At 31.1% G+C, this 6,889-nt stretch overlaps 1 long non-coding RNA gene across 1 annotated transcript; it reads left to right on the forward strand.

Moving 5' to 3' along the window:
* Positions 1 to 2,863: 2,863 nt before the first annotated feature.
* Positions 2,864 to 4,261, forward strand: LOC114393741. The gene is made up of 4 exons (XR_003662594.1): positions 2,864 to 3,060; positions 3,352 to 3,559; positions 3,639 to 3,777; positions 3,943 to 4,261. It is a non-coding gene; the product is annotated as an uncharacterized LOC114393741 (long non-coding RNA).
* Positions 4,262 to 6,889: the final 2,628 nt, after the last annotated feature.

The raw sequence follows: 6,889 nt of genomic DNA on the forward strand, positions 1-6,889 counted from the left end.
GCAAGCACATTGAGACTAGATTTCACTACTTAAGAGATCAAGTGTACAATGGAAGATGGAGGTTGGATTTTTGCAGATTTGCAGATCAACTTGCAGACATTTTGACAAAACCTTTGAAGAAGGAGAGGTTTGAAGATTTGAGGAGAAAGATGGGACTTAGAAGCTCAAATGAAATCTGAATTAAGGAGGAGTGTTAGATAAAAAGATAACTCAGATGATTAGTTAGTTAGTTCTATCACTTGTGTGTTAGTTAGTGGTAGTTATAACAGAATTAGAAGAATAACCACATGTAGCTTGCTGTAGTACTGTGTAAAAATACAGAAAAACTGAGTAAGAGAATCGTAATCTGATTTCTTTGAATTTGTACAAGAAAAGCTCTCTTTATGACACGTGTGTAAGAGAGCAATATCAATTTTTATAATTATAAAAATTTGAACAGAAAGTTTCACTGGCGGCCTAAACTACTATCGCGCTATGGACATGTAAGTTTCTTCTTCTACTTCGACGTAGGAAACATTGCTATACTTACTGCAAAGCACCTGTAACCTCCTGTTTTGTAGATTTAACTTTAAAGTTTATTTTAGTAAGACTTGAGTTTTTCTTAGAAGCAAAGCATGAACTCAAATCAATTCTACTACGTGATGGTTCTTTCTTTTATAATTATCCTATCCTTGTGTCTTCCTTATGCATTGTGACCTATCCTTGATGTGTCCTAGGTGAATTTATAATTATCCTTAATATACTTAAAGTTTGTACATGAGGTTGGAATGGTAGAAAGGAATATGTTGTGTATTGATGTTGAAATCTGCCTTATAACATGTTTGTATTCAAAGTTGATATATGAACGACCTATATTGAATTTATTAAAGTTATTTTTATCTCTTAAAAATTTAATTCTTAGCTTTAAAAATGTTTTAGAATCATCTGATTTTGACATCTCTACAATTTATATGAATTCTTTTAGTGCAGTAGGTTAAAAGGTAGCTTTTGACTAGGTAGGTTTGATGCACATAACAGGTAAAGATATGAGACTCTATAATGCAGGTAATTCATGTTTATGTTTATTGAATTAGTAACTGACTTATGACATGTAACGAGAAGTTCTTAACCTGCCTTAGAACAAAGTCCAATCCTTAGTCTTGTATGCATGTTTTAGAATTCTACTTGGAAATTAAGACATATTGCTGAAATTGCATTCTAAAGTTTTTGCACTAAGTTGGTACCTATGTTTCCTCAAATCACACAGACGGCCTCTCTTGCCCCCTCTCTCAGATTCACAAGTCCACAACTCTTATCCCCTTTCTAAACAAAATAGCTAGGGTCATAATTGATGTGAAGAGCATTAATGCATTATGTTGGGTAATGTTTTTTACCAGTACTTTTTAGTTTTTACTCATGTGTTTGCAATATTGCAGCAAGGCAAATGGATTTTCAAGTTCGTTTTAGACAAATGAATATTATGTCAGCGAAGCATCTGAGTAGCACCCATTTCCTGCAAATGATTAGTGGAACTTAAAATACATACTGAATATTCATAGTGATAAGTTGTAAATCTTTTCTAAAGCTTGGCTTTGAGCCTTTTGGCTGCTTCTGCTTGTTATCCTGCCTCTTCAAGTGTCCTAAGACTAGTTCCTTTGTAACTAATATCCACTCATAGGGGATACTCCCAAGATGCTAGTGAGGTTCCATTGCTATGCACATTGGCCCTAGAGCATCTGAAAAGCCCCAATGGGTGGGACGAAGACATCTTTCAATATATTTCCGGTGTCAATGAGAATGTGGACGATCATGTGATAGATATGATAGATTTGTTACGAAGTTAGAGGGATGTATCCTCAGTTATTTTGCATTGTCAATGAGAATGTGTACGATCATGTGATAGATATGATAGATTTGTTACGAAGTTAGAGGGATGTATCCTCAGTTATTTTGCATTTCACTGGAACCATGCTCAACCTGTGATTAGTCAGGTATGTTCATCTGTTTTTACTTTTTTAATAAATATACATAGATATATGAATATAATATAAATATTTATAATATCAGTGAATATTCACTTTATCCATGCAAATGTAAAATTAGTACGGAACAAATTTTCATGTGATAAAATGAATAATGAGAGATTGCCATCCATACCTCTTTCTGCCTCTCTTAAGACTCTATTTGGAAGAGAGAAGAGAAAGACAATAAAAGAAAATAAAAGAAGATAGTGAAAATAAGTGAGAAACAAATTGAAAAGTACAAGTGTTTAATTAAAAAATAAACAAGAAAGAGATAAAAAGAGAGATAGAGAGAAAAGTAAAAATAGATAAGAAATAGTAATTTTTTTTATTGAGTCTGACTTTCTTCCATTTTTAAATTTATTTATTTGATAATCTACTGTTAGAAACAAACATCATTCATTTTCATCCGCACAAAAAATAACTCCATCGCCTTTAACAAATAGGGTTAATTGTCACCTCAATGCACAAAGAAATATTATAAGAAAAGAGACAGAAAAGTAGAAAGCGTGCCAGAAAATCCTCAAACACGTGCCAAATTATAAATCAATAAAATACCCGGACAACCCCAAAAAAATCATGTCCCCGCTACAAACCTGTGTGCCAAATCATATGAAAAAGCAAAGTTCATGTCATCTTTCGGTTGTACAATAAACGTTTGATACATTATTCTTTGTTTGATGACGAAGAAGGAAAGAAAGGATTTGTGTGTCAGTGTGTGGTTGTGTGAAAAGAAAACGAGAGAATGAAAGAAAATAAATAAGAAAAGAAAAGAAATAAATAAAGAATAAAGTGAACAAAAAGAGTAATTTGGTTGAAGAGAAATAGAAAAAAAATAAAAGAAAAATGTTTAAATTAAAATGATAAAATTAATAAAAGAAAAAAGAAAAAAAATTAAACACTTTTTTTTCATTCAATTTCTCTCTTTTCTATTTCTTTCCTTTCAGTTTTATTCTTAATACTAACAAAACACCCGTTTTTAATTGGTTGAATCATAGGTTTTGGGTGTGGAGCCTCCGCAGAATATAACCCTGAAGGATATTGGATTGAAAGTTATAAGGTAGATTTCTATTTTGTTTGCAAATTCTTTTTTTTTTTATCATTTAATCAAATAATTCAAATTTAAGTTTTAAACATTAATTAAAAAAATTCTTAAAAATTGAAATGTTACATCATTATGATGAATTTAAACCAAGGGAGTCTTGCTCATTTATTTAAGTAATGTGAATGAGTTGTTGTAAACTTCTCATCATCGATAAAAAAAAAGTGTGAAGAAGTTAAAAGTTTTTAAATTTTTAAATATTTATTAAAGGAATCTAATTCAATTGTAAATATGGTGCGGTGTTTAAAGGGGGACTGAGGATTAAGAGATTAATGGATACTCTGAAGGTGACAAGCGTGATCACTTCACTTCTTTGCTAAAAGAGGTGAAAGCATTGTAGAGAGCAGTCCAGGGTAGAGACGTGGCTAGGGAGGAGGGTAGTCCTCCTGTGTTTGTGTTAATGGGGTGGCATGGGATCCGGAAAGAGCACTGTTCTTAAAAACATTCTTGATGACAAGTAATTCTAGTCTTGCACTATTATCATTCTCTAATTCTAATAGTTTTACAAAATAATATGTATCAATTGGCTTTGGCAGATCACTATTTCGGTCAGACGCTTTAAATGTTGCTGTGGTTGAGGCAGATGCTTTGAAGGAAGGAAGCCCACGTCATATGTAGAGCCCTTAGCTCCAGAGGGGAGGTGACCCTGATGACATGCTCCAAGCTGCCGGATTGGTATACTTATGTGTCCAAATGATATAGAAATCCAAATTTAAGAAATTGTCATTCACATAAAGGTCCTTTTGCAATTTAGCTATTATGAAATGGATGACATATATTAGATCTTTAATTATAAGCTATTTACTAATGATTACATTTAATTTATCAAAATTTGAACAGGGGCACGAATCTTCCACTTCTGCATCATCTCTCTGCTAGTGACAGCTTTAAATGAGGGCCTAGATGTGATCTTGGATACTACCTCATCATGGGAACCATAATGCTCCTCCAACACCAGAGGTAAATTTGAACAATTGTCCCTCTTTGTGCTGAAATGTTTGATATGTGATGAGTGCTTGCAATACAGCTTTTGTGGGGGAATAAAGGTGATCCCAATAAAAGCAGTGGACCCTGAAGCTATCAAATTCTTGGAAAGGTAAGGCACTTTGAATGCTGAAGCTGATTCCATATACGAACTTCACAAGGAACCTAGCCCCAACCTAGCCCCATTATCGAATCTGGAATTGAATAATTCCACGAGTCTCAGTTAATATGTGGTGGAGGAATAGATCGAATGGTGCAACATATCATTCAACAATATTTGCGGATTTCTGTATTTTCTGAATGATTTCCCTCAATTCTTTCTAATCACTTTGCCTCAAAGGTGACGATGTCATCCCAAACAAACTCAGGTTCGATAATGGGGCTAGGTTCCTTGTGAAGTTCGTAGATGGAATCAGCTTCAGCATTCAGAGTGCCTAACCTTTCCAAGAATTTGATAGCTTCAGGGTCCACTGCTTTTATTGGGATCACCTTTATTCTCCCACAAAAGCTGTAATATATTGCAAGCATTACAAAAAATAAAATTAAGTCGTTGTCAAGTAAAATAATTTCAATTAAGGAAATAGTTTGGAGGCAACTTAAAGACAAAGCACTATTTATCAAATTGTATGTACAATCATAAGCTAGTTTGGTTTTTTAAAAAAGTGTTTTTAGAAACAGATAGAATTTGTTTCTTAAAAAAATAGTTTTTTTTAGTGAAAGCAATCTAAACAAATACAACAAAAAATAATTTTTTATTTTATTTTATTAAAAAAAGTTAACAAATAATTTTAAATTGTATGAAACAAAAATGTAACATCAACGGGTTGACACTCTACTACTACAAAAAAAAATTAGTTACATGTTACGTATCTTGAGTAATTCTGAGTGGCTTGCTTGTGCTTAGATAAAACAAACACTTGTGAAGTCAATTCTTTCAACAATAAAAAAATAAAGAATCAGAGCATGTTAATTAATTCAATATTTTTGCCATTGAAATTATTTAGGTTTAACCATTTAGGAGGACTAAATATAGAATTTTTAATATATATATATATATATATATATATTCAACCAAAAAAAGACCTACCTGTAGTTCCATGATTAAACATATATACCTGTAGGCAATATAATTAAACTTTAAACTAACACGCAAGTTACAAGTCAAACGCGTCAATACAAAGAATTCCATCCACGTTTTCCAGCACAAACACAAAGAGGGTGTTGTTAGGTGCACCCAACATTATTGGTGGTGCACCCAACATCCTATGTGTAAAGGTAAAAATATTCTCGTGTATTTTTAAAAATATTTTTGTACATCCAACTCATTCAGCTTGATCCGCGCATAGGTTTTGTTGATCCGCATAAGTTATATTTGATCTGTAGTTGACATAGATGATTTGCATGCTTGATATTGTCTACATGAATGTTATTGAGTGAGAAGGTATAATACATGTTATGACTTTCAAATTTTTTAATGGAAGTTAATTTTTTTTTACGACTTTAAAGTTGTAGGAATTTTTTTTTGTTTTACAACTTTAAAATCGTAAAACCTTTTTGAAGTCATAAACCACTTTTTTTTTAAGTCACAAACCACTTTTTTTAATGTTTAAGTTTTTTTTCAAATTTATAATTTTTCATGGTTTTTTTCTTATTTTTTTTAAAATTATTTAAATGTATAATAAATAGTATTAATTTGACTTATTATTAGTATATTTTTTATGGTTTTATTTAATATGTTATTAATTTATTTTAATTTTTTATTATTTAAAATATGTTATATATTTTAATATTATTTTATTTTAATGTTCTTGTTTAATTAAAATTTAGATAATCTATTAATAAAAATACATAATAAAATTAAAAGGAGATATAAAAAATTTGAAACACTTTAATTTAAAAATTGATTATATTTAAATGAAAATTACATATTTGTTAAACTAACAATGAGATGATGTCCCACAATGTACATTTGTCTAGATATGTGTCTCGCTCTCGCTTTCTCGTCTTGTTGGACTGGATTTACTTGAGTTTGTTGCCCTCTTGGTAAACGACCTCTACCTCCTTGTATTCTATTCTAGAATGCTCACGTGCAATTGTGTTTTATTGAGGAACATGATCACCACCTTGTCATCATCATCATCGCCATCATTATCATCATCGTTATTATTGTTATCATCATCCTCCTCCTCATCTTCATGACCCATGTCATGCATTTGAGTAGGTAATGATGGACAATAACAAAAAGTCGATGATGATAGATTACATGCAAATGGTGGAGTGTTGAGAGTAGTGGAAAACATTTGTGAGGGGCCATAAAAAAACATTTGAGGTAGAAGAAACTTGAAACAAGTATTGAGGCATATATAATGAGAATCCTAATGGTTGAAAACTTTATTGACATCCTTGAGACGCATCATAGTTTATCAACATCACTTTCATTGCATTGGAAGTGAAGACACACAACCTCAATATTTAGGTCCATATTTTATGTCTGATCTTTCAAAACGATGACATAAAGGTAGGCTAACCATTACTCCAATACATAATGATATGGATGAACCAATTTCAAATAGGCCTAATAAGAAATGCCTATACGTAGAAGTGAATGAAGTAATCATACTAACTGTCCATACAAATAAGTACATGACTAATATAGCTTGTACTTTTATGTTTTTCTTTCATTTGTATTATGTGTTTTATATTAATGTATTAATTATGTTGTTTTTAATTTTATTATTTATTTTTATTAGTAGATTATCTAAATTTTAAATAAAACAATATAACATATTCTTGTACTTTTTAT

Source organism: Glycine soja, chromosome 17, assembly GCF_004193775.1.
Source record: "Glycine soja cultivar W05 chromosome 17, ASM419377v2, whole genome shotgun sequence".
In the NCBI taxonomy this organism is placed as follows: domain Eukaryota; kingdom Viridiplantae; phylum Streptophyta; class Magnoliopsida; order Fabales; family Fabaceae; genus Glycine; species Glycine soja.